The sequence below is a fragment of the Canis lupus genome, chromosome 8, assembly GCF_011100685.1.
Source record: "Canis lupus familiaris isolate Mischka breed German Shepherd chromosome 8, alternate assembly UU_Cfam_GSD_1.0, whole genome shotgun sequence".
In the NCBI taxonomy this organism is placed as follows: Eukaryota; Metazoa; Chordata; class Mammalia; order Carnivora; family Canidae; genus Canis; species Canis lupus.
The window spans coordinates 1,907,526-1,934,714 of NC_049229.1; the positions used below are offsets into that span (position 1 = coordinate 1,907,526).

At 43.7% G+C, this 27,189-nt stretch overlaps 1 protein-coding gene across 1 annotated transcript in view; it reads right to left on the reverse strand.

The window, feature by feature from the left end:
* LGMN (legumain) overlaps positions 1 to 4,688 on the reverse strand; it is a 32,763-nt gene extending 28,075 nt beyond the window's left edge. Inside the window, exon 1 of the mRNA XM_038544125.1 lies at positions 4,549 to 4,688. The gene's annotated coding sequence lies outside the window, so the exon portion shown is untranslated. The remainder of the gene's footprint in view (positions 1 to 4,548) is intronic.
* Positions 4,689 to 27,189: the final 22,501 nt, after the last annotated feature.

The following is a 27,189-nucleotide window of genomic DNA, read 5'->3' on the forward strand; positions in this document are numbered from 1 at the left end:
GCTGGCAAGCAGCCCTACTGGGGGTGACACACAGATCTGGTCCAGAGACTGCTTTTTCTACCATACCTCGTCGCTTGTCACAAAAAGAGTTGTTCATGTGAATGTTTGCGAGACTGGGTAACCACAAGCAGGCGCCCAGGACGCTCCACCCAGGGCTCAAGGCCTTCCTCCAGCAGGTCACCCCACCACCACCCCACCATGCTCTTTGCCACCCTACTATTTTAAGGCAGTTGTGGGCAATCTGCGTAAAGAGCTCTCCTCTTAGAAGAGCCCTTCAAAGGAGAACCTGAACCACACAAAGTCAAGACCAGCAGCCAAGCCTTTACAGATGAATTTTACCAGCCTCCAATGATAAGTCCTCTGCTGTTCCCACTTTGCCCTGTGTCCCTCTCAGGCTACAGGGCTACCCAAGGTCATAATTCCATTAAAGGACTCCACTTGACTTAAAGAAGTATATTAGCAAGTGAAGTTAAACTCTTGAGAGGTCTGGGACAGAATGCCCATTCTAGAGAAACCGTCAACAGCAATCCAGGTAATGAGACCCCAATCACAGGACTATCTAAGCAGCACAGTCAAGTTCAAACCAAAGTCTGACACCAGAGCCCACACTGTAACTACCACCAGGTATGACCTCTCACCACCAGTCCTGATTGGCTACTGGCCCTGGGTTAGAAACAGGGAACCATCAAAGCCAAGCAAAGCAGCCAGATCGACAATGACACCTGAAAAGAGCCTTCCAAACGTGAACGTCTTGGTTCCTGCTCGCTACTCTCCAGAGGCTTACAGTAAGATCAACAAAGGCGGACCCTGATTGACCCATGCCGGAGAGACCAGGGTTAAGGATAAGGACCCCTCCTTGACCAAAGTGAGCCATCTCAAGCAGATCTTGGCCTGCTAAGTTCAGTTTACCAAGAATCCTATGAGAACGGCCCACTTTGACATCTAATCAAGTTCCTGTCAGTAACTTTCCATCCACTGACTCTCTCAGCCCATAAATCCCAGCTATCCTTGATGTATTTGGACCTGAGCTCATATCTACACTGAAGTTTCTGGCCCTAATCTAACTGCTGGAAGAAACTCTGTCTTGCTGTTTTTAACAAGGATTTAGAGCAATTTCTATCACAAGACATATAGCTGCTAAGTCTGACAAAAGCCCTCCCTCTGGGCCTTTGTCTCCCTATGCAATAACATGGTAGAACTAAATTATTAAGGTCAGATTCAGTTCTCAAATCTTTAATTTCCTGTTTGAAGAGTGACACTAAAACAAAACCCAACTAGCTCTTATCTCAAATCTCCAATGAAAACTGTAGTCTATTCAGGTTAATCAATATTATTCCTATGGAGAAAATTCTGATTCAGTGGCAAACTGGATTCTAAATGAAAGCATGTCTTTTGGTTCCCTAATTCTGATTCTATGCAATATTTTCCTTTATATCTCTGTAAACTGGATAATGGCAATGCAAACAATTCCTATTTAAAGACACACAAATGAATTATATCAAATGGAGGTTGGGTTGGTTTCCAGTAGAAATAAGCCAGCTTTGCCTGCCATTTGCCCATTCATTTCATGATTTCTGACCCTGGAGTCTCCTTTGATCCGGCTGCAACCATCACATTACGTCTCCTCATTGTAAGTTAAATGTAATCTTTAATACGTGTTCACTTTTATACATATCTGTATTGAGTGATGACTTGACCTCTTAAAAATTATCTTTTGGGGTGCCTGAGTGGCTCAGTCGGTTAAGCGTCCGACTCTTGGTTTCAGCACAGGTCATGATCTCATGAGTCATGGGACCGAGTCCAGAGACAAACTCTGTGCTCAGCAGAAAGTCTGCTTGAAGAATCGCTCCCTCTGCCCCTCCTCTCACTCTTTCTCTCTAACAAATATATATATATATATATATATATATATATATATATATATATATTTATTAATATATATATTAAAATCTTCTTAACATTACAAAAAGTGTGAGCAACTAAATTGTATTTCCAAATAGACACAGTCAATAAACACTTTTAAAATCTCTTAATGGTCATTTAGAAGAATTTTGGAATCTAGCAAAGTAAAATTTGCCCAATCATTAACAGTTTTTCCATTTTTATTTTCACAGCTACCTGACACCTGAATTCCTTTTACCAAAATTACTATTTTTGAAACCTGGTATCAAGGTAGTTTGTAGTATTTTCCCACAATGATTGAATGACTTTTCTAGCCAGATGTGGAATTCTTAAAGTTAAAATTTTGTTATAATTTTTATTTCAAGAAATCGAAGGGTAAACAACAGAAATATACCAAGTATAATGAAAAACATCTGGCAACTATCATAAAGCCCATAAGCTGTTAATACTTTGCAAATCTGTGAACTCTCTTTTCCCATAAAATAAAATATTACAGATGAAATTTCTTCCCATGTCCCATCCCATTCTCCCCACAGAGAAGATAACGCACGGTCACAAGTTAATATTTCTTTTCATTCACTTTATTATACTTTTAAAACATATATGTCCACTTTATAAACATTCCCTTCTAAAGGACATTTAGGCAGTTTCAATTTATAATAATTGTTTGTCATCATAAACAATGTTGCAATAAACATCCTAATACTCCTGGCTTATAAATGTCTGTTTCTTAGGCTACTTTCTGGAAGCAGAACCACTTGGTCTTAAGGTACACATACTCATTTTGATAATAGCTATTCAGTTCTAAGACACACTTCTGCCTGTAGTGAATCTTTTCCTCAAATGTCTATCATCTCTTAATAGTATCAGACTTTATAATTTGTAATCTGCTGAATATGAAGTGATCAAATCATGGGTGCAATTTCCACTTCCTGGAATGCAAGACAATTTGGGTCTTATCCTTAACCGCATCCTCGATACTTGTGACAATTTCCCATCATAATCTGGGATTTGAATTATGGTCTACAAAGCAACCTCTGCAGTTAAAAAAAAAAAAAAAAAAAGTGCTGGGTAGTTCCTCAGAGGATAGGTTGGAAAACTCAAGAGACAGCATTCACTTCAATATACTTTTACTGAACAGTACTGGATATGGTGTATTTCACCTCCTTAACAATTCAAAACTTTCTCCTCTCTTCTCCTTTCCCACTGCAATGTGGGAAATTAAATCCTCAGCAATTCTCCTGGGAATTACTGCTTAGCTCCCTATTGTGACCCTCTCCAATACTTCTTCACACCACAGACTACCTAAGATACACATCTATTAAACTCAACTTCCCAGGCTTTCAGGACAAAATCTAAATCTCTTAGAGCAGCACAGAAGGCCCTGCAAGTTGTACCACTCTACTCTTAGGAATTGGAGCTCATGAAATCTATAATCCACATGAAACCCTTTGTTCAAACCAGGCTCCAGGACTCCAGGTCCAAAATCCTGGCTCTTTCCATGCCTTCACCATGCTGTTTTCCTGGTGAAACCTTCTCCTTCATCATAGTAGCTTCTGCCTATCTCTCAAACCCCACTCAGGAATCCCCTTCCCAGAAACCAGGATTAGATGCTTTGAACAGGATTAGATGTGGCTCCTGTGTAAACCTGTAACACTGGAATGATTCTCTATAGACTGCCTCTCCCCTTTACAAATAACCCCTGCTCAATAAATAAGGCTCAACGAACGTTTGCTAACTAATGGAACCCTACAGAAAAAAAAAAGAAAAAAGAAAAAAAAAAAAAAGCTGAGCTACTGCACTATGTACCACAGGGCAAGTCTCAAACTCTTGGTGTTTATTTTTATCTATAAAATGAAGCGCATGATACAAAGTTCCCTCTCCCAGGCCCCAGATTCTACAATGCTCGGCACGGAATAACCCCTGTGCCCACAGTCTCATTTCCAGTAGTTAAGGGGCAGGGGACCTAACCAAGCTTTCAGTTTCACGCCGAAGCTAATCATCCTGAGTTCCACCCGCTCAAGCCCCTGAGAACAGGGCATCCCTCACGTCCCAGGAGGGATGTTTTTACACGGTTGGGTATTTCTGTCGTCGTAGGCAACAGTTTTTCCGCTTAGGCTAAAGAACCGGGTGGAAATAGGTGCAATCACCGCCTCCCCAGCCCCGAGCGCCTGACCTGCGGCCGAGCGCGGAGGCCGGAACCGAGCGCCAGACCCGCCCCGCGCGCCTCGGCGGGCCCCAGCCAGGACCGTCCCCGCGCCCCGCGGGCCCCAGCCAGGACCGTCCGCGCGCCCCGCGGGCCCCAGCCAGGACCGTCCGCGCGCCCCGCGGGCCCCAGCCAGGACCGTCCGCGCGCCCCGCGGGCCCCAGCCAGACCCGCCCCGCGCCCCGCGCTTCCAGCCGAAGCTCGCACGGCGAAGGAGCTCCAGGCAGCCGACGACCACCCTCGGGCGCGGGCTGAGAGGTCGCAGCCTCTCCCGCGGGATGCACCGGTTCCCGAAATCTCTTTCGCAAGGTGAGGAACAGATTACTCAGGGCGGCGGGAACTGAAAATCCCTCCCGTGCGGCCCGGAGCCGCGGCAGGCGGACGTCCCCGGCCCGGAGGTGGGCGCCTGGCCCGGATCCCCGGCCGGGGCGCGCGGTTACCTGCAGCGGGACGGCGGCGGCGGCCAGACCGTGGGAACTCCGCGCCACGCGCAGCCTCAGACGCGCACCTCGTGACGTCGCCCTGCAGTGATTGCGGGGCAGCCGCGGGCCCCGGGCTTTAGTGGCCTAGGGCGCCGCGGTGATTGGCGAGCCTTCGGGGGCGGGTGTCTGCGGAAGCCAATGGAGGCTGAGGGGGCGGGGCCCGAGAGCCAGACGGACTACAAATCCCAGCATGCACGGGTCGGGGCTTCTGACCCACCCCTCGCGAGCCCCGGGAGAAGCTTGGGCGGTGAAATGGGGGTGGGGGGCGGAGGGGCGTGGGGCCTGCCTGGAGCCACGGTAATTCCAGAAACGTCCAGCGAGGAGGGGTCGAAAGCAGGGCGCCGAGCGCTGCAACCTGGTGGTTTTCAAACTTGTCGCACTTTGGAATCATCTAGGGAAACTTGAAAAATACTGATGCCCCTGCCCCTCCAGACTTTCTTTGTCTTGAGTTCCTTGGTCTGCACGTGTCCTGGGTTTGGGAATCTTTAAGGATCCCCGGGTGATTTCGGAGGCGCGGATTCCCTTAACCCTGGAGCTAGCCCCCTGAGACATAGGCACGATTATTGTAGCTCCTGCTTTACAGTTAGGACGATTGAGGGAGGTTGAGCCACGGAAAGTAAATTAATCTTCTGAAGATCACATAGCCCTAAAGTGGCAGGGCCAGAACTCACCGCAGGGCAATCTGTCTAGCTCCAGGATCCTGACCTCTTAATCCCTATGCAATGCTATTTTTCAGATGTTTGGTATTATTATTTCATAGGGAAATGGGGAAACAGTATAGGTACCTGTGCCTGTGGTAGAGCACAGTAAATTGAGTTGAGTGGAATTGATGTGAGCGAATAAGTGCAATCCTACCCAAGCTCATCAAGTGTAAGATCTAGGGCAACATTCACGGGTTGTGTCATTTGATCTTCTTTTATAATATTTTTTTTTACAGTAAGTCATGCATCAGCATATTGCCCTGAGCCTGCTCCCTATTTTTATAATAAAGTCTATGAGAACACAGCCATGCCACTGGTTTAGGAATCATCTCTGGCTGTTTTTGCAAAAAAAGGCAGAGTTGAGTAGTTATACAAGAGACTGTATGGCCCACAAAACCGAAAATATTTACTGTCTGATCATTTACAGAAAAAGGTTGCCAACCCGGAGTCAAGTACTTCACACCCCTAGCTTGGAAGTGACCATGGCCTTCAAGCCCAGGTCTATCCAAGTCCAATGCCAATTCTCATGACCAGGATGCTTTCACAGTCTTCCTCAGTGGGGAGTCTTAGGAGTTCATTCAACCATTTATGCAAGAACACGTTTAGTGAATGTCCCTTATGTGCCAAGTGTAACTGATTATTGAGAGAAATTGGATTTCTTTTCTTTTCTTTTTTTTTTTTTTTTTTTTGGGAGAGATTGAGAGAGCACATGCAGGGTGGAGGGTGTTGGAGGGGCAGAGGGAGAGGGGGAGAGAGTATCTTAAGCAGGCTCTATGCTCAGTGCAGAGCCCTACTCGGGGCTTGATCTTACAACCCTGAGATCGTGATCTGAGTCAAAATCAAGAGTCAGACACTTAACCAACTAAGCCACCCAGCCACCCTGAGAGAAATGGGATTCTGTTCCTTCCCCTTGGTAATTCACCATCTAGTAAGAAAGGAACAGCATGTCTTTAACCACTCCCTCAACTCACCTAGAATAAATGGTGACCGTTGGCTGGTTAGGTTTTCACAGGTGAAATGGAACCAGGAAGTGGTGGCCTGATGCCAGGTATATTTAGGCAAACAAGGATCCAGGAGTAGCCCCCTCAGTCTTCCTCAGGAATACCATAAACTAAGGGCTCAGAGGGTGGGACAAGAGAAGGAGGTTGAAAGTTGAGGACCAATAGGTGGCTGGGGGTGACGAAGAAGAGTTGGAAGGCAGGCAGGCAGGGACAAGGGGCATCCAACCTAAGAAGAAATTACCCTTTAAAGGATTTTACACCACCCTGGAAGGAGCCCTCTGCCCTTTCCTAGGTGATAGGTAGATGACAAAAACCTGATTGGATGATAGGTGAATTGGAAGTTTCATCAGATTAAAAGAGCCCACCAACAAGCCCATAAAAACCCCTAGACTTAGAAACTCTGGGGCCAAACTTCTTGGGCCCCCTCTCTCTTTGGGAGCATTGTGCTATTGCTTTACTATGGCTCAATAAACTGTGCTTTGCTGCCCACCATTCTTCATCTGGTCTACCTCTTCATGGTCACCAAGAACCATGGGCACCAAAAGAGGAAATCCTGCAACAGGGGTTGGCAGAGGCTCCCATGGTAATGGTCGGGGGAGATGCAGAAGAGACTGCAAGGTGGCTAGCCTAGGCCACAAGGAGGAGGCTGGGATGACAGAGGCCTGGAGGGAGAAGTAGGCGCACATAGTGGGCTCCAAATTCCAGTCCCAGCTCCAGCACATACAAGCTATGTGACCTGAGCAAGTCAGTGCCTGTTTCCTCAACTGCAAAATGGAAGAACCACACCTATTCTCTATAACTTAAAGGAAACACAGTGCTGAGCACCCAGTGAGTGCTAAGTAGTACCAGTAGCCACCTGCTGGGTTAAGAGCAGAACGAGAAAAGGAAAATAGGAATCTCTGACTTTGTGGCTGCCTGTGCTCGGATACCTCCACCTCCGCATGAAGTGGCAGCATGGTGTGGGAAGGGCCGCACCAGTAGGAGACATCAGGAACCAAGAGGTAGGCACTGAAGCAACCCCAGGGGGGCACAGGTGGCAGGGGGGTGGCAGGCTCCCTGTAAACATATAGGCATGGAACCCTCTCAAATGTCCCCAGTGGAATTCTCACCGGGAAATTCACAGTGTGGGGGGCTCGGATGTTAGGGTGGCTCAAACCAGATTTAAATCTGTGATAACACGGACTTAAATCTGTGACGTCACAAGAATGTGGCTGATCACCCAGCCCACCAGAGATAAGGGCACTGAGGAGACCTTTCAGATTCTTTTTCTATCTAATAGTGGGAGACTAAGTGAAAGGTTAAGATTGGGATCCCTGGGTGGCGCAGCGGTTTGGCGCCTGCCTTTGGCCCAGGGCGCGATCCTGGAGACCCGGGATCGAGTCCCACGTCGGGCTCCCGGTGCATGGAGCCTGCTTCTCTCTCTGCCTGTGTCTCTGCCTCTCTCTCTCTCTCTGTGACTATCATAAATAAATAAAAATTAAAAAAAAATAAATAAAGGTTAAGATTATAAAGCAGTAAGAGAGAAAGTAAGAAAGAAATTGGTTTAGAGTAGGGTTTCTGAAAAAAAAAAAAAGGAAAAAAGAAAGAAAGAAATAGGGTCTCTGCACCTCAACACAACTGACATTTGGGGCCTGCGTAATTCATTGTTGCATGTGGGAGGTTGGGGGATGTCTGGCAGCATCAGCGTCTCTGGCAGGTATGCGCCTGAGGCCAGGACCAGCCTTCCCTCAACTTGTGATGACCAGAAATGTCTCCAGACATTGCCAAAAGCTTCCTGGGGGAAGGAGGGGCAAAACCTTCATGTACAGCCCCTCTGCCCCACCCCTGCGTGTTGAGAACTGCTGGTTCAGACAGAGATAGGGCTCATCGTATCCTTCTGGTTGGCCCTCCTTCCCAGCTCCAGATGTCCTATGTCCTGGGTTTTGATTTTCCATCTCTGCCACTTCCTGGCTGTGAGATCCTGGACAATCGTTTCACTTCGTCTGCTTTTCCTAGGGTTGTAAATCAAACAAATTGACACGCATAATGAAAAAACTCAGAACAGACCTAGTCCGGTGTCAGCTGTTACGGATTGCGTGATGCATGGCGGCCACTAGCCAGCACCCTGAGGAGCCTACATTCACTTGTCACAGATGCACTGACCTTTTTCATGTAAATATTTTGATTGAAATATACAATAGTGTTGATCTAAAAAAAAGGGTAAACTGAGGCAAGCTCAAAAAGGAGGAATTTATTTGGGAAGAGCAGGGGAATTGCAATTTGAGACAAGCAAACTGTTGAAAGCTACATGAGATGAGCCCAGTGAGGGTTTGAGGTGGATTGTACTTGTGGGCAGGAAATGTAAAGAAGGGAAGGTTCAGCCAGAACGTAAGAAGCAAATGTGAATGAAGACCAGCTTAGAAAATGAAGGAGTCCAGGACAGGCCCCAAAAGGTGTCCCTTTGGCGTTTGGACTTTCTTGAGCTGAAAGCACTGTGGGCTCAAGAGAAACTTTGATCCCTCCCTTAACCACATAGAAGAATCTATAGGGTCTTTCCCCAAAATAAGAGTTATTAATGAAGATAAATCTCATCTGAGTGACCAATCTGTGTGGTAGGGCAAACTTCTAATTACCAAACATCCACTCCTCTTCTTCTCACCCTGTGAGTGCTTTCCTTTCCTCTGAAGGCCCAGACCCCTACCCCTTCTCCTTAGCTCAGGATGACCTATATAACTCATTTCCACTTCCTTGGAATGTCCCTGTCTGTGTGGATTCCCCACACGTACATTATTAAATTTTATTTTCTTCCGTTAACCTGTCTCATGTCAATTCAATTCTCAGTCCTGTGAGAAGGATCTCTGTGGGGACCAGGATTCTTGCTTCTTGACACAGTACAATATATAGGAGAGAAAATTTGCTACTTACTCCATTTTTACATGTCCAGTTCAGTGGCATTAATCATGTTCATGTTATCACAACCAATCTACTTCCAAAACTTTTCATCAACTTGAAAATTATGCCCTCCTTCCTCAAATAAACTCCTACCTGGCTAACATCATTTGACTGCCGCTTATTCCCATGACCTCATTTCCTGTCACAGGACACACTCCACTCCAGCCCTTGTGGCAATTCCCTCCAATTCTAATGCAACTCCCTCTTCCTGGCATGCCCTTCCCCCTGAGTCACCCGGCTGGCTCCTGCTCCCTATCCTGTGCCAGCTGTCCTAAAACAGCACACAAAACCCCATTACTCTATAGAGTTTTTCATCTTGCTTTACTGGTTCTCTATACATTTCTTAATTTCCTAGCTCTTCACTAAAATTTAAGAGCAGGGGCCTTGTTTCTCTTACTTATTTCTATAGCTCCAGTGCCCAAAGCAGTAGCTACCATATAGTAGGTACTTGGTAAATAACTATCAGTCAAAATTTTTAAAAGATTTTATTTGACACATACACACACACACACACACACACACACACACACCACAGCGCAAGCAGGGGGAGTGGCAGGCAGAGGGAGAGGGAGCCCGATGCAGGACTCGAACCCAGAATCCCAGGATCATGACCTGAGCCAAAGGCAGATGCTGAACCATCTTAGCAACCAAAATCACCCAGGTGCACTTGTCAATTGAGTTAAATGGCACAATAAAGGTATATGCACAGATTGCTGTGGTCCTGAACACGGGGGGTGGGGGGGGGCACCATCTCTTCCTGGTGGTTTTTGAAGGACTTCCAAGCAATTGATAAGCATTAATTTAACTCTGGTAGGCAGTATTCTTAGAATGGCCCTCCAGGACCCCTCACTCCTGTATAATCTCCTCCTGCAGGATGGGTGAAACCTCTAAATAGGATATGTTAGAAAAGAAAGAGCAGGCCCAGAATGGAGTCATTTATGATAAAACCCCCATAGCAAACCAACTGAGACTTCATACCTAACCTGATTGCAGTTTCAGCCTCTCCCAGGAGTGGAATTATTAAAAGCTTGGAATTTCCAGATCAACACAAATGAGGTAATCTGCATGATAGACCACTGCCCTTCCTCCCGGCAACACTCCTGCCCTCCAAGAAAAGTGACCTGGCCAGGAAAAAGTCTTTTCTTTTCTTTTCTTTTGCTACTAACTTCCTTGTCCCACCATTTCTGTATGTTAGTCTTCCATTTCTTAAAAAAGATTTTATTTATTAGAGAGAGAAAGACAGTGAGCACCAGCAAGGGAGGGGGAGGGGCGGAGGGAGAGGGAAAGGCAGATGCCTGGCTGAACAGGGAGCCCGATGCAGGACTCGATCCCAGGACCCCGAGCAGAGGGCAGATGCTTACCTGACTGAGCCCCCCGGGCACCCCTGTCTTCCATCTTATACAGCTCTTCTGACCCCCTTTCTACTTGCTAGCAGGATACTGCCTTCAATACTTCATGAAGTATTGAAGCCAATTCGATCTCCAAATTTACTCAGTTGAATTTTTGCTTTTTAAACAGATTACATATCACTTCTATGATTATGTTATTGATGAAGGATAGTTGGAAGAAAGGCAGGCAGGGACAAGGGGCCCCCACCCTAAGAGGAAACCACCCCTAAAAGGATTTTACACCACCCTGGAAGGAGCCCTCTACTCTTTCCCATGTGACAGATAGATGACAAAAACCTGATTGGATGACAGGTGCTTAGAGGGTCAATCAGATTAAAACAACCCTGCCAACAAATCATAAAAGCCCCTGGACTCAGAATCTCTGGAGTCAACCCTCTCAGGTCCCCTCTCTCTTTGGGAGTGTTGTATTGTCACTTTACTGTCACTCAATAACTAGGCTTTGCTGCCCTCGGCTCTTCATCGGCTCTTCATCTGGTCGACCTCTTCATTCTTTGAAGTGTGTGACCAAGAACCATGGGAAACAAAGGAAAAGGACATCCCATAACATTATATGGCAAAAGGAGATCTTCTGAGCTGTTGAGCCTACTTTGATTGTACGAGCTCTTCAAAAGGACTTTTCTCTGGCTGGCAGTTGAGATCCATTGCTGATGAAGACACATTATAGTAGCTGCTCAATAATTGTCTCTTTATTCATAATAATAATTTTCATCTTTATTCATCCCCATTGCATCCCCATTTCTTTATAGGTTAGTCTTACAACCTGTCCTCCACACAGCAGCCAGACCGCTGAGGCTTCTAAATCTTACACTTTTAGATTACCTTTCTGTCCCAAACAAACCTTACCATGGCCTTTGAAGCCTTCCATGAGCTGGCTCCCCAGCTCCCTCTGCCTCAAAGCCTGTGCCCACTGAATTCCCAAGATTTATTTGTTGTTTTCTTTGTATTGTGAAATATAACAAGTGCACAGAAAAGCACATAAAAACATGTACCTAAATGAATTGAATAAATAATTGAATTTATTTGAATAGTTGAATGAATAATGAATAACTATTCACTGAATAGTTGAATGAATAATTATAAAACAAATCACCCAGGTCAAGAAATAAAATCTCATCAGCACCTCAGTAGTCCTCCCCTGCCAAATGCTCCAACCTGGCCACAATTCCTCCCCACTCCCCAGAGATGGACCTTGTCATCTGTCCGCTATAATTTTTTTTTGCATTTCTTTATATGGTTAGCATCTAAGTCTGTGTCTTTAAACAATATAGTTTGATTTCATCTGTTTTTGAATTTACATGAGTTGGACCATACTGTCTTTTTATGCCTTGCTTCTTTACTTAAAAATTTTTATTGTTGAAGTATAGTTGAAATACAATGTTATAGGGATGCCTGGGTGGCTCAGTGGTTGAGCGCCTGCCTTCAGCTCAGGGCGCGATCCTGGAATTGAGTCCCTGCATCCGGCTCCCTGCAGGGAGTCTGCTTCTCCTCTGTCTTTGTCTCTGCCTCCATGTGTCTCTCATGAATAAATAAATTTTTAAAAATACAATGTTATATTAGCTTCAAGTGTATATAGCATATTGATTCAAGGATTCTGTGCATTCCATAATGCTCTAGCTTTTTTTATTGAAGTATAATTAACATATGATGTTATATTAGTTTTAGGTATCAGCGTATTGATTCCATAATTCCGTACATTACTCAATGCTCACCACAATAAATGTAGTCACCGTTCATTATTACAATATTATTGACTATATTCCCCGTGCTGTACTTTTAATCTCTGTGACTTATTTCTTTTATAACTGGAAGTTTGTACATTTTAATGTCCTTTAACTATCTTGCCCTTCCCCATACTTCCCTCCCTCCTGGGAACCATCAGTTTGTTTTGTTGTTTTTGTTTCTTTGCTCATTTATTGAGTTTTTTAGATGTTACACAGAAGTGAAATTGTAGGGTACTTGTCTTTCTTTGATTTATTTCACTTATATGCCCCGCTTCTTTTATTTTTTTTTAAAGATTTTATTTATTAATTAATGAGAGACACAGAGAGAGAGGCAGAGACACAGGCAGAGGGAGAAGCAGGCTCCATGCAGGGAAACCGATGCTATCCTGGTGCACGTATGCATGAGTTTCTCTTAGGTAAATACCTAGGAAAACACAGGGTAAGTACCATTCCAACTTTTCTTTAAAAACCCAAACCAGTTTCTGTTAAGTTTTTTAGTAACTAGATGGAAATGAGACCGCCAAGGCAAGCGAGGGTCCAAGAACAGATTTTATTGCAGGCACCCTTGGGCGAGGTTCCACGACTCACGGGGGGGGGGGGGGGGGGGGGGGGGGGGGGGGGGAGAAGGGTGAGTCGAGGAAGTCGCCCCAAGACAAGGTGGTAGGGGGTTTACATAACGTTGTAAGGCAGAACGGTTTCCTATTGGTTGGCTCATATGCAAAGGAAGGATTGCAATCCAACCAGTCAGAGTGACCCTCACTATGCAAAGGAAGGATTGCAATTCGACCAGTCAAAGGTGACTTCCTCCTCTGGGGTTTGAAGGGCATTGGGTTCGGTTGGGGAAGTTCAAAGGAGAGGTGTAAGGGTCTGCTCAAGCTGTCGTCCCAAGTGGAGGTGGTGACAGGAACCTCAGCCATTTTGGCGTTTCCGCCATCTTGAGGAGTTTCCCTTCCCGCCTGGCCCCAACAGTTTCTAAATGAGTTGTCCCACATTACATTCTACCAGCCAGGGATGCAAGTCTCATTTGCCGCATGACCCCACCAATACTTAGTATTGTAGACTTTTTACCAACCTGATATGTAATGACACTTCATTGGGGTCTTTAATCCGCTTGAAACTGGTATTTGTGTATTAATTGAGGTATTTCCTCACTTGAGTCAAATGTCATTCTCTCAGAAAGGCTTTCTTGAATATTTATTAAATATTACATGGAATAGACAGCCCTACCCACCCCAGGCTCTCTCTCCAGGGTTCCATCTACCACTCCCTATCCTCTTACCCGGTTTTCTTTCTCTTGTGATCTAAAAGCTTTACACATATTCTTTACCAACCGAGCCAGCCAGGCGCCCTTTACACATATTCTTTTAATCCTCATGACAACCCCATGAGAAACAGCCCTATATGGCAGATACTATTATTAGCCCATTCTATGGATGAAGAAACTGAGGCTGGAGACATTAATTGACATGCTCAAGGTCACAACCAGGCAATAGTGCAGGAGTGCACTGTTTAGTTATTATGTGGGTCTCCACTAGAATGTGAGCTCCAAGAGGACAAAAACTGTGCATGTTTTGCTTACCTTAGTGCCTCTGGTGCTCAGACAGTACCTGGTAAACAAGAAGTGCTCAGTATGTGCTTGCTGATTGGCCTTGGAAAAGCCTGGCTCCAAGTTCTTTGGAAGAGCTGAATGTGGTATATGAGGCTGATCTTCAGAACTGTAGTGCAGAGATTGTGAAACCTGGTTCTTTTTCTTTTTTTTAAAGATTTTATTTATTTATTCATGAAAGAGAGAGGCAGAGACACAGTCAGAGGAAGAAGCAGGCTCCATGAAGGGAGCCTCATGTGGGACTCGATCCCGGGACTCCAGGATCATACCCTGGGCTGAACGCAGGCTCTCAACCGCTGAGCCACCCAAGGGATCCCTGGTTCTTTATCATTTTGTGCAAATCCTATCACCTTAGAGTTCTTTTCAATGGCTAAGCCAGGCTGCTTAACCATGGCACAATTGACATTTCAAGGTGGATAATTCTTTGTGTAGGAGACTGTTAACGTTTGTGTGTTATAGGATGCTTACCAGCATCCCTGACCTCCACGATTAGACAGTTGCAGCCTGCCCTCCCCCAACTGTGACACTTAAAACGTCTCCAGACATTGTTAAATGTCCTCTAGGAGACAAAATTGCCCCCGGTTGACTGTACTGAGGGAAGCCTTGAACTTTTTCATGGAGGAAGAGTACCGGAACCTAACCCAATGTCACAGAGTAGGGAAAGAGAAAGAGATGATCTGGATATACTGTCATCCATCGAGAAGAGAAAATCTGTCCAAAATTTTCTTGGGGGAGTGCTAGTCAATAAGGATTTTCAAGGCCAATAAAAGCCAGGAATTTTCATGTCCCTCTAGCAAAGGCTCACATTTTCAGAAGATAGTTCAGAAATGGCTGAGAAAGGTGTATGTGTGGCTGTGCGGGTGTTCTGAAGGGCAGCCCAGAATGATTGACCTACCCCAGCAGAGTTTGGAGAAGGCAGCTGAGAGCTCCTGGTGGCTCATCAAGCACAAAGTATAGAAGCAAACTGTAGAGCAGCACCATAGAGCCAGGAGCAAGTCCCAGTTTAGCATCTGAGAACCTAAGTGGGACCAGCCAGGTAGGCACCCCTGCCGTATGCCAGAGAACTAACCCAAGTAAGTGTCCAGGCAGCAGAGACCAGTAAATCTTGGAGGATAACATTGAAAAAGGGCCCTTCTCCCTGGCCACAGGTTACCTCAGTCTACCCTGTCTCCAGACACCATCTGGGAAAGAGAAGAGGGGACAGGAACTATGACAAAGTCTCAAAGTGAACAGTGACATAAACAAGATAGAGAAGATTTGTCTGTCATGAAGTACTCCAAGTGTTAGCAGTCCAGAGCCCTTGGTATTAGGGACCCAGGCTCCTCTGTCTTGAGTTCTTCCGTTCCTAGACTGTTGGCTTCATCTGGTCCAAGATTGCTCTACATCGTGTTCCATTCCCCAATATGTATATGTATCATGTCCTATTGGCCAGAACCGAATCACAGGGCCATACCTGGCTTCAAGGGAGGCTGGGAAATGTAGTTGGGCATTGCCATGGTCCTGGCTAAAACTCAAGGGTTCTATTATTAAAGGGAGAAAGAGAAAATAGATATTTGAGAACAACCAGACATTTCTGCCACCCAGAAGGTAGACTGATCACTTTTCCAAAAAACAGTGCTAGAAAGTGATTTAAACCAGAAGAATCTGAGATGCTTCTTCTTCTTCTTTTTTTTTTTTTCTTTTGGATTTTATTTATTTCTTTATTTGAGAGAGAGAGCAGAACAAGAGAGAGAGCACAAACAGGGGTGAGGGCCAGAGGGAAAGGGAGAAGCAAGCTCCCTTCTGACCAGGAAGTCCAACTCAGAGCTCGATCTGAGGAGCCTGAGATCATGACATGAGCCAAAGGCAGACTCAACTGATTGAGCCACCCAGGCATCCCTGAGGTGCTTCTAATTGGCAACCTTAAACTGCCTCCCTTTCCTTGCCCTTTACCCTACAAGACCCATCAATACCATCTGGAAAGGAAATAGAAGAACACAATATGGAAGGGAATGGAGGAACACAATATTTCCTGCCCATCTGAGGGTAACTGTGTGATTGTTGAACCTTACCAAGAGAGAAAACAGAACTATGTAAGGTTTTTATTTCAAATTCTGTTCCAGAACACCCAGGCAGGCCTGCATAGGCTCACCCTTGGGAGAGGAGGAGCAGGGGGCTGTATTGCAACATGCACTGTCACCCCTAAAGCAGATCTAGCAAGAGCCACATGAGTCTTCTGCAGAGGTCTGGTGAGGACTCAGTAAATTTAGTAGGCAATGATAGAAGAGGAGGAGGTTCTAGGGTAATCGGAAACACGTCTGTACTGTTCTATTCATTTATTTGTTTTTAATAGACTGCTTTTCTAGAGCAGTTTTAGGTTCACAGCAAAATTGAGCTGAAATAGGGCACCTGGGGGTCTTGGTCGGTTAAGTATCTGCGTTTGGCTCAGGTCATGATCCCAAAGTCTCAGGATCGAGACCTGCATCAGGCTCCCTGCTCAGTGGGACGTCTGCTTCTCCCTCTGCCCCTCATCCCCCACTTGTGCTCTTTCTCTCTCGCTCTCTGTCTCTCAAATAAATAAATAAATAAATAAATAAATAAATAAAATCTTTTTTAAAAATTGAGCTGAAAGTACAGAGAGTTTCTATAGAGGTCCCCATCTCCCATATGCACATGGCCTCCCCAGCTATCAACATCTTGGTCCATTTATTACAGTCAATGAACCTACACTGACACGTGACCATCACTCAAAGAGCACAGCTTATATCAGGGTTCACTTTTGGTGTTGTACGCCCTATGGATCTTGACAAAGGTAAAATGACAGGTAGCCACCATTTCAGTATCAAACAGAATAGTTTCACTGCCCTAAAAATCCCCTGTACGTGGCCTATTCATCCCTTCCCTCCCTTGGCAACTACTGATCTCTTTCTACTGTCTCTATAGTTTTGCCTTTTTCAGAAAGTCAGAGTTAGAATCCTATGGTGTGTAGCCCTCTCACACTCTTGGCTTTTTTTTTTTTTTTTAACTCATCTCTATACCCAACATGGAGCTTGAACTCACAACCCTCAGATCAAGAGTTGCATGATCTTCTGACTGCGCCAGGTGCCCCAGACTGGCTTCTTTCCCTTAGTTACATGCATTTAAGTTTCTTCCATGTCTGTTCACAGTTTGATAGCTCATTTCTCTTCAGTGCCAAATAATATTCCATGGGCTGGATATACCACAGTTTATTTATGTGTTCATCTATGCAAGGATGTCTTGGTTGTCCCCAAGTTTTGGCAATTATGCATAATGTTGCTGTAAACATCTATGTGGTGATTTTCTGTGGCTCTAAGTTTTCAGCTTCTTGGTGTAAATACATCGTATGGCCAGAGTATGTTTAGTTTTGAAAGAAATTGCCAAAGTGTCTTCCAAAGTGGCTGTCACTGTTCCATCTTGCATCCTCCCCAGCAATGAACAGGAATTCTTGTTCTACGTTGTCTCACAAGCATGTGGTGTCATTGGTGTTTGCGATATAAGCCAATCTATGCGTAGTTAGTGGTATCTCACTGTCGTTTTAATTTACAATTCCCTAATGACACATGATATTGAGCATCTTCTTATATGTTTATATACCATCCCTGTATCTCCTTGGGTGAGGTGTCTGTCCAGGTCTTTTGACCATTTTTTTAAAGATTTTATTTTTAAATAATCTACACACCCAACATGGGCCCAAACCCACAACCCTGAGATGAAGAGTCGCATGCCCCATCCACAGAGCCAACCAGGATCATTTTTTTAATTGTGCTGTTCATTTTCTCATTGTTGAGAAAACAATGTTACGAGTTAAGAGTTCTTTGTGTATTTTGGATAAGCCCTTTAAAAAATTTTTGTATTTATTTATTCATGAGAGACACAGAGAGAAAGGCAGAGACACAGACAGAGGGAGAAGCAGGCTCCCTGCAGGGAGCCCGATGTGGAACTTGATCCCAGGACCCCAGGATCATGAATTGAACCAAAGGCAGACGTTCAACTGCTGAGCCACCCAGGCATCCCTATTTTGGGTAAGTCCTTTATCAAATATGTCTTTTGCAAATATTTTTCTCTGAGTCTGTGGCTTGTCTTCTCATTCTCTTGACTTATTTATATTTTTAAAAAGTTTTACTGAAAAAGGATGACCCTTGAAAACACTCTGAAAAGTGAAGGGAGCCAATTACAAAAGGCCACATTGCCTCATTCCATTTATATGAAATGTCCCTTAGGCAAATCCATGGAGTCAGAAAATACTGGTTGTGAGGGGCTGGGAGAAAATGGGGAATGACTGCTAACACATACAGTTTCCTTTCTGGGGTGATGAAAAGCTTCTAAAATTAAATATTGGTGATGGAGGCACAACTGTGAATACTCTAAAAGCCACTTTACACCTTTAAAAGAGTGATTTTTGTGGTATAGAAATTACAATAAGATCATTACGTTTTAAAGTTTGTACTATAGAGCTAAAAGGTATACAAATTTTAGCTGAATACTTTCAATAGACATTTTTAATTAAAAAATTGGGGGATCCCTGGGTGGCGCAGCGGTTTGGCGCCTGCCTTTGGCCCAGGGCGCGATCCTGGAGACCCGGGATCGAATCCCACATCGGGCTCCCGGTGCATGGAGCCTGCTTCTCCCTCTGCCTGTGTCTCTGCCTCTCTCTCTCTCTCTGTGACTATCATAAATAAATAAAAATTAAAAACAAAAATTGGGCTTCAAGGCTCCCTAGGTGGCTCAGTCAGTTAAGTGTCTGCCTTTGTCTCAGGTCATGATCCCAGGGTTCTAGGATTGAGTCTTGCATTGAGCTCCCTGCTCAGTGGGAGTCTGCTTCTCCCTCCCTCTGCCTACTGCTCCCCCTGCTTGTTCTCTCTCTCTCTCTCTCTCTCAGACAAATATATAAAGTCTTAAAAAAAAAGTTAGGTTTCAGGTCAGAACACGATTCCATATTTATATAACTTCAGTAGCACTCCCCATCTAATTAAGGCTCCCTGTATTTTCTGTATCCTCTGAAACTGCCTTCTTTCTGGAACAAGACTTGGTGTAAATAAAAAGAGAAAAACAGAAATACCGGATTCATCTTTGCATTCCCCAAGTGCCTTTAGCCTTGGGGGTCCAGACATTTCCATAGGTGCCTTTGCAGTGTATTTTCAGAAGCAAGGGTGAAATCGAGAATTCAGGTCGGGGTCCAACCCCAGGGGTTACAATTCACATGTCCCACTCGGCTGAGTCTTGGGGAAGTGCCCTTAGTTACCAACACAAATAGTCAACATCTTCTCTTTTAGTCCAGTAAGCACTTCTTAGTCATTTGGCAGATGCACCTCAGAACCTTTGATTGTCATGTGATGATGTGGACTGGTCTGGATCAGGTGACTTACCCAGATTAATCCACTCAGTGGAGCCAAGCATTTCCTTTGAACTGTGTCCTTGGCAAAGCCTCTCAACATGTTAACCTAGCCAGAATATCATACCTCAGTGTGTACTGATAAGCAGATTGACAAAAGAGTTCTTAGATTCATGAAATCAAAGGCACCTCTGCGGGGAGGGGAGAGGTTTGCAGTGAGAGTGGACACAAATGAACGACCAGACACTGGCTGGGCAACCTTGGACGAGGGGTTCCACTGCCATAGCCTTCAACTCTTTCTCATCTTGAAAATGAGAGAGTTGAATTCAATGATCCCTCAGACCTCTTCCCACTTTAACAGATCAGCTGGTCTAGAGCTTCCTTGGACTCCTGGACTTCACATATCAGTACAGTTTTTACAAACATTCAAGAATTGACATGGTGTTAGGGGAACCTGGGTAGCTCCTTTAGTTAAATGGCCGACTCTTCACTTCAGCTCAGGTCATGATCTCTGGGTCCTGGGATCAAGCCCTGTGTGCTCGGCAGGGCATCTGCCTGAGGATTCTCTCTCTCTCTCCCTCTGCCCTTTCCGTTGCTCACACTCTCTGTGTGAGACCCTCTAAAAAGTAGATAAATCTTAAAAAAAAAAAAAAAAGAAAACCAACACAAAATGTTTACTTTTTACTTTACAAGGAAAGACAATGAAAAGAACCACTATTATTACTGCCATTTTCTATCATATCACTTTCAGAAAAGAAAGATAAATTAACTTTAAAAAGTAGGAAGGAAATAATCTCAGAATGAAAGACAGTCCTTGTTAAGAAAAGGGCTGGTGGGATGCCTGGGTGGCTCAGTGGTTGAGCGTCTGCCTTTGGCTCAGGGCGTGATCCTGGGGTCCTGGGATCGAGTCTCACATCAGACTTCTCTGAGGGAGCCTGTTTCTCCCTCTCTGCCTCTCTCTCTCTCTCTCTCTCTCTCTCTCCCTCTCTCATGAATAAATAAATAAGATCTTTTTAAAAAAAAAAAAAAGAAAAGGTTGACAACTTGGCTTCAGCATAAGCACTGTGTCCTGTCTTTCTCGTTTAAAAAAAAAAAAAGCTTTATTGGGATATAATCTAAATATCATACAATACATTCATTTAAAAAAAAAAAAGTAGGTTCCACAATGGGCATGGAGCCCAATGCTGGGCTTGAACTCATGACCCGGAGATCAAGACCTGAGCTGAGGTCAAGAGTCAGATGCTTAACTGACTGAGCCACCCAGGTGCCCCTCCATTCATTTTAAGTGCACGATTCAATAATTTATAGTATGTAAAGTTATGCAACCATCCCCACAATCTAATTTTAGAATATTTCCCATCACCTCCAAAAGATCCTTTATGCCCATTTCCAGTCATTCCTCATTCCCACCCTGAACATGAATCCACTTCCCATCTCTATAAATTTGCCTTTCCTGGACATTTAATCTAAGGGAATCATGTAGTATGAGGTCTTCTGTGTCTGGCTTCTTGAACTTAGCATAATATTTTCAGTGTCCATCTATGCATGTACCAATATTTCATTCTATTTTATGGCTCAATAATACCGTATTGTAAGGATATACCACACCTTGTCTATCCCTGGACATTCAGGTTGTTTCTGTTTATTGACTATTATAAACAATGCTACTGTGAACATTTGTATACAAGTTTTTTTTTCCCTTAATGTTTTCAATTCTCTTGGGTGTATGCTACAAGTAGAATTGCTGGGTGTGGTGGGCAGAATAATGGCCCCCAGACAACGTCTACATCCTAAACCTGAGAAACCTGTACATACGTGTCTGTATATGGCAAGAAAGTCTATAGAGATGGTTAAGGATCTTGAGATGAGGAAATTATTTTGGATTATCAAAGTGGGCCCAATGAAATCAAAAGGGTTATTATAATGAAAAAGGGGAGATAAAAGTCACCAGTGTCAGGTGATGCAGCGTGAGAAAGACTCATCTGGGTATTGGGGACTATTGTAGATGGAGGAAAGCCAGGAGTCGAGGAGCATAGGCAGCCTCCGAGAAAGGCAAATAATTCCCTCGTAGGGCCTCCAGAAGGAATGTAATCCTGTCAACACGTTGATTTTAAACCAGTGAGACCCATTTTGGGCTCCTGAGCTTCAGAACTATCAGAGAATAAATTTTTGTTATCTTAAGCTGTCAAATTAGCGGGAATTTATTACAGGTGCCACAGGAAACCAATTCACTGGGTCGTAAGGTAATCCTAGGTTCACTTTTATGTTACTAACAGACTTGTTTAGGGAAGCATTGGCGAATGAACTTAAGAATACAATTTGTCAGGGATATGGGTTCAAATCCAGCTCTACGACTTATTGTATGCCATCTTGATTAAGTTTTTTTTTATTAAGTTTTTAAAAGCTGTGCATTCCTCAGCTCCCCCATCTATAAGATCAGATTAATAAAAATACCACCCTTGCATTCTATTTTGAGAAATTTGAAGGGGACTTAGTATAGCATCTGGCATATGGGAAGCACTACATGGAATCATTTACTCTTATCATTACTCACATAGTCTTCCCCCAACAAAGCAATAATAGGACCTGCCCCCAGTAGAAACAAAAAATCTATTTAAACCTTTCAAAACATGTTTTCTTCCTCCCAGCAATAATCTTGCTCAGAAATCACAGGTTAGTCCAGGGACAGCAGTCAGTTACGTGTTTTTATCCAGTCCCTCAAGACATTGTTAGGCACCTAGCAAATGTTAGCTGAATACCAAAGAAATAAATGAATGGGAGCTGGCCAGAAGAGCCCTTTGATTCAAACTTCTGATGATCTTTCTAGAATAGATGAAGACCCTTTTATGACTTTTGGATATAAAATTTTGGAACTTGAATAACTTTGGAGATGACAGGGCCGAGGACGCTGGTTTTGCAAATAAAGAAATTGAGATATTGAAGGAAACACGACACCTAAGAGTATGCAGCAAGTTGGCCACAAACCAAGACTCGAAGATAGCTCTTCTGGTTTTCAGCCTAGATGCCTCTCTAGATGTTGCTACAAGTGATAGAGTCTAAGACTTTGGACTAAATGGGTTGATCTCAAGTCATGCCCTCAAAATCACTTGCAGAATCAAGTTCCTGGTATCACCCTGTTTTATTTTCTTATACTTCCTCTCCTAAATAAAGCTTCTTTCTTAATTTTAGGGTTCAGTAAATCAAAGAAATGTTATCGGTATTATTTCTTTCCACATCTTCAATCTTCAGCCCCCAACGAGCATGAAACAACATTGGCAAAAGCCACCATTGTCTTTGGCTGGTATCCTGGAACCCGTGACTTCCCCCAGCAAGGGCTGAATTGCATAAATAGTAAGGCTGGCTTGTGAGGCTCAGCAAAATACAGAAACAATAATTAACATGAACTCAAAAATAAAACTAGTTAACAGGAGGCCAGAGTTCCTCTTTTTCCTTCTTTTTCTATAGCAAAGCACTTGATTGAATAAAAGACTGCTGACTGAGAAACTAAAAAAAAAAAAAAAAAAAAAAAATCAAAACAGGAAGCAGTAAATGGCTAACAAAGCACTATATTTAAGAATATGCTAGACACCATCATGCTTTCGTAGATGAGCAGACAGCCCCTGACTCAATGAAGAATGATGCAGAATATATGTATACACTCCACAAGCGTGGAGACGCTTAGGGAGACTTAGGGAGACTTTATACAAATAGGGAGACTTCTCTTAGGGAGAATTTATACAAATAGACGTCCAGGGCCCCTTACTTTCTTTTATATCATTCAGGAAAGGAGTAACTTTATCACTTATATAGATTCATGCAACCACCACCACAATCAAGCTGTCAAGATACAGAACTATCTCATGAACACAAAAGAGTTCTTTTAAAAACACAATCTTGGAGTGCCAAGGTGGCTCCATTGGTCAAGCACTCAACTCTTGTTTTCAGCTCAAGTCATGATCTCAGGATTGTGCCATCAAGCCCCATGTCAGGCTCTGTGCTCAGTGGGGAGTCTGCTTGGGATTCTCTCTCTCTTCCCCTCCTTCTGCCCCTCCCTTCCTCTCTCTCTCTCTAAAGAAAAAAAAACCATAATCTTAGCACTATTAACACCCTAAATAATTTCTCAATACCACTATAATCCAGCCATTGTTCAAATTTCCCATTCTTTCTTTCTTTTTCTGTTTTTGTTTGAAAGAATATCCAAGTAAGATCCATCCATACATACAAATCTATAGGTCTCTTGTCTCTGCTTCTCTCTCTCGTTTTTGTTATAGTTTCTGTTTTTTTTTTTTTATTTTTTTATTTATTTATGATAGTCACAGAGAGAGAGAGAGGCAGAGACATAGGCAGAGGGAGAAGCAGGCTCCATGCACCGGGAGCCTGATGTGGGATTCGATCCCGGGTCTCCAGGATCGCGCCCTGGGCCAAAGGCAGGCGCCAAACCGCTGCGCCACCCAGGGATCCCTTCTGTTTTTTATTTTCAAATGTGTTTGTTGAGAAAATCAATTTGTCCTATAGAGTTTCTCTCATTTTGAATGTTGCTTATTGTATCTCCATGGTGTTAACATGTTCCTCCCTGAAGGCTTAATTAAGATTCAGATGCTAATTTTTTATGAGAATGCTTCTTCAGGAAGCACCTCATGCCTGGTTACCTCTCTATCTCTTTTTTAAGTAACAGCTTCATTGATATACAATTCACATAAAATTCACTCTTTTAAAGTATATAATTCTATGGTTTTTACCATATTCACAACATTGTGCAGCCAACACCTCACAATGTAATTCCAGAATCAGATAGAATTCCATCCCCCATAGAAATCCTATACCCATTGGCAGTCACTCCCCATTCTCTTCCACCTCCAACCCCTGCAAACACTAATCTACTTCCTGTCACTGTGTTTGACTATTCTGTGCATTTCATATACAGCTGACTCTTGAACAATGCAGGGGTTGGGGTGCTGACCCCCCATGCAGCTAAAACTCCATGTATAAGTTTTGATTCTCCAAAAGCTTAATTAACTACTAATAACCTACTGTTCACCAGAAGCCTTACTGATAACATAAGGAATCATTTAACACAGATTTTATATATGTATTACATACTATATTCTTATAATAATACAAGCTAGAACAAATAAAATGGAGACACCTGGGTGGCTCAGTGGTTGAGCATCTGCCTTTGGCTCATGTCGTGATCCTGGGGTCCTGGGATGAAGTCCCTCATCAGGCTCCTCACAGGGAGCCTGCTTCTCACTCTGCCTGTGTCTCTGCCTCTCTGTGTCTCTCTCATGAATAAATAGATAAAATCTTTTAAAAAAAGAAAACTACTAAGAAAGTCATAGGGGAGAGAATATACATTTATAGCATCATACTGTATTTATATTTTAAAAATCTGTGAAAATCTGTGTATAAGTGGACCTGTACAGTTCAAATCTGTGTTGATCAAGGGTCAGCTCTAATGGAATCATGCAATTGTGTTCTTTTGTATCTGGAGTTTTTTTTCAAAGATCATATCTATTTATTTGAGAGAGAGAAAAAGAAAGAGAATGAGAGCAGGAGGAGGAGCAGAGTAAGAGGGATAAGCAGATACCGTGCTAAGTGCAGAGCCCAATGTGGGTCTCAGTCCCATGACTCCATGACCTCATGGCTCCAAGATCATGACCTGAGCCATCAAGAGTCAGACGCCCAACTGACTGAGCCATCCAGGTGCCCCTTGTGTCTGGATTTTTTAAGCACTTAGTGGAATATTTTCAATGTTCATCTGCATTGCGGTTTATATCAATACTTCGTTATATCAATGGCTGAACAATATTCCATTGTATGAATGTGCCACATTTTTAATCCATTCAACAGTTGATGGATATTTTGGTTGTTTCCACTTGTTTATTAAGAACTGCACTGCTATAAACAGTTGCATATAAATTTTTGTACATATATTTGGACATAAAATTTGAACATATATTTTATGACTTTTGGGTATACACTAAGGAATAGAACTTCTGGGTCATTACTAAAATTTGTTTAAGTTTTCTTACAGCTCTTTTTTGTACTTAGGGTATATCTACGAGAATGTGCAGTCAAATAATTTCATTTTAAAGTCACTTGAAATAGTTTCTACTTGTGTGGTGATACCACAACTCAATACACAGATTTTATTTCATTTTTGCTTTGGATTTGAAGGATTTCTTTTTAATTTTAATTTTGTTTTATATTTATGTGAGATATTCTTTTTTAATATTTAATTTATTTATTAGAGAGAGAGAGAAAGAGAGAGCATGAACAGGGGGAGGGGCACAGGCAGAGGGAGAAGCAGACTCCCCGCTGAGCAGGGAGCCCGACGTGAGGCTTGATCCCAGGACCCTGAGATCATGACCTGAGCTGAAGGTACACATTTAACTGACTGAGCCACCCAAGCACCCCCCATGTGAGATATTCATATGGGTCCCCATGTCCCTTCTTTGCTCCATTCCCTAATAATCCAGCTGAAAAGATTGGGCAGGTGCAGGTGAGGAAGACAGCCAAGTTTGGAGGTGCCTCAACAGCTGTCAGAGTCCAGACAAGGTGAGAGACCCCACAGATCAGCAACCTGGCAGTTGGGGCCTCAGGAAGGAAGGTGGCCACATTGGCCAATGACAGAGCAGAGCTGAGAGTTTAGTTACATGAAGTGGGATTGAGCAAATACATAAATATATTGAGGATAATTGATAATGGGAGGCAAGTTTCTCATTGTCGGGGGAGAGAGTTCCAAATCTTAAAGGAAAAATCTAGAATGAACCTCTGTGGTGTTGGATTGGAAGTGGAGGTACTGCTGAACTCCTGTTCCCCAAAATAAAAGATAGATATAAAAATAGACAGCAAATAACAATGAACAAACCCAACACTCAGATCTTGGGTTCTAAGTGCCAATCTTTTTTCTAGCCAAGTGAACAAGGGACCCTTGGAGAAGTGACTGATTTTTGGAGTGAGGCACAGTAAGTCTATAATAAGCCGAAAACATGCTGTGGTATTGGAAAATGCTCTCGTGAGAGTGACATGTCAATGGGACAAAGCAGCTAGGTTCTAGGGCAACTTTTTTAAAAAGATTTTATTTATTCATTAGAGACACAGAGAGAGACAGAGACACAAGCAGAGGGAGAAGCAGGCTCCCTTTGGGGACTCGATCCCAGGACCCCACGATCACGTCCTGAGCTCAGGTCATGATCCAAAGGTGGGCGGGCACTCAACCACTGAGCCACCCAGATGCCCCTCTAGTAGTTAGCGAAAGAAACAGATTGTACTCTGTTGAATGAAGCAGGAATCCATACATCTACATTGACATCAATAAATGAAAGGATGAGTGAGAAAGAAAAGCACTTCCTGCAGTGGAATGTTACCTGATCAATGTGAGAAGAGAGATGGAATCATAAAATCATCATTTGGCTGTCATTAATCCAGTCAAAAAACATCTACGGATGCTAAATCCAGCAGGTGAATCTCGAATGAGAGGCAGGGATGGCAGGATTCTCACTGTGTTCTCACTTGGTAGGGAAGGAGGAACTCTGGTATCTCCTCCTAAAAGGGGACTAATCCGATTTAACAGGGCCCCACTCTTATGACTTCATTTAACCTTAACTACCCTCGAACATGCTCTGTCTCCAAGTCCAGTCATATTGGGGGTCAGGGCTTCAACATTTGAACTCAGGGTGCACACAATTCAGTCCTGTTGGGGAGTGAGAATTCCTGTCCCCTACAAGGTCCTTCTAGGGAGGCCAAGAATCCACTTGACATGTGACGTGAACAGGAGAAAATCAAACTTAATTTCATATGTATGGGGAATCCACACAGACATGGGAATTCCAAAGCCGATCAGAGAAAATGTGGTATGGATGTCCATCCTGAAGGAAGGAGAAGAGGGCAGGGAG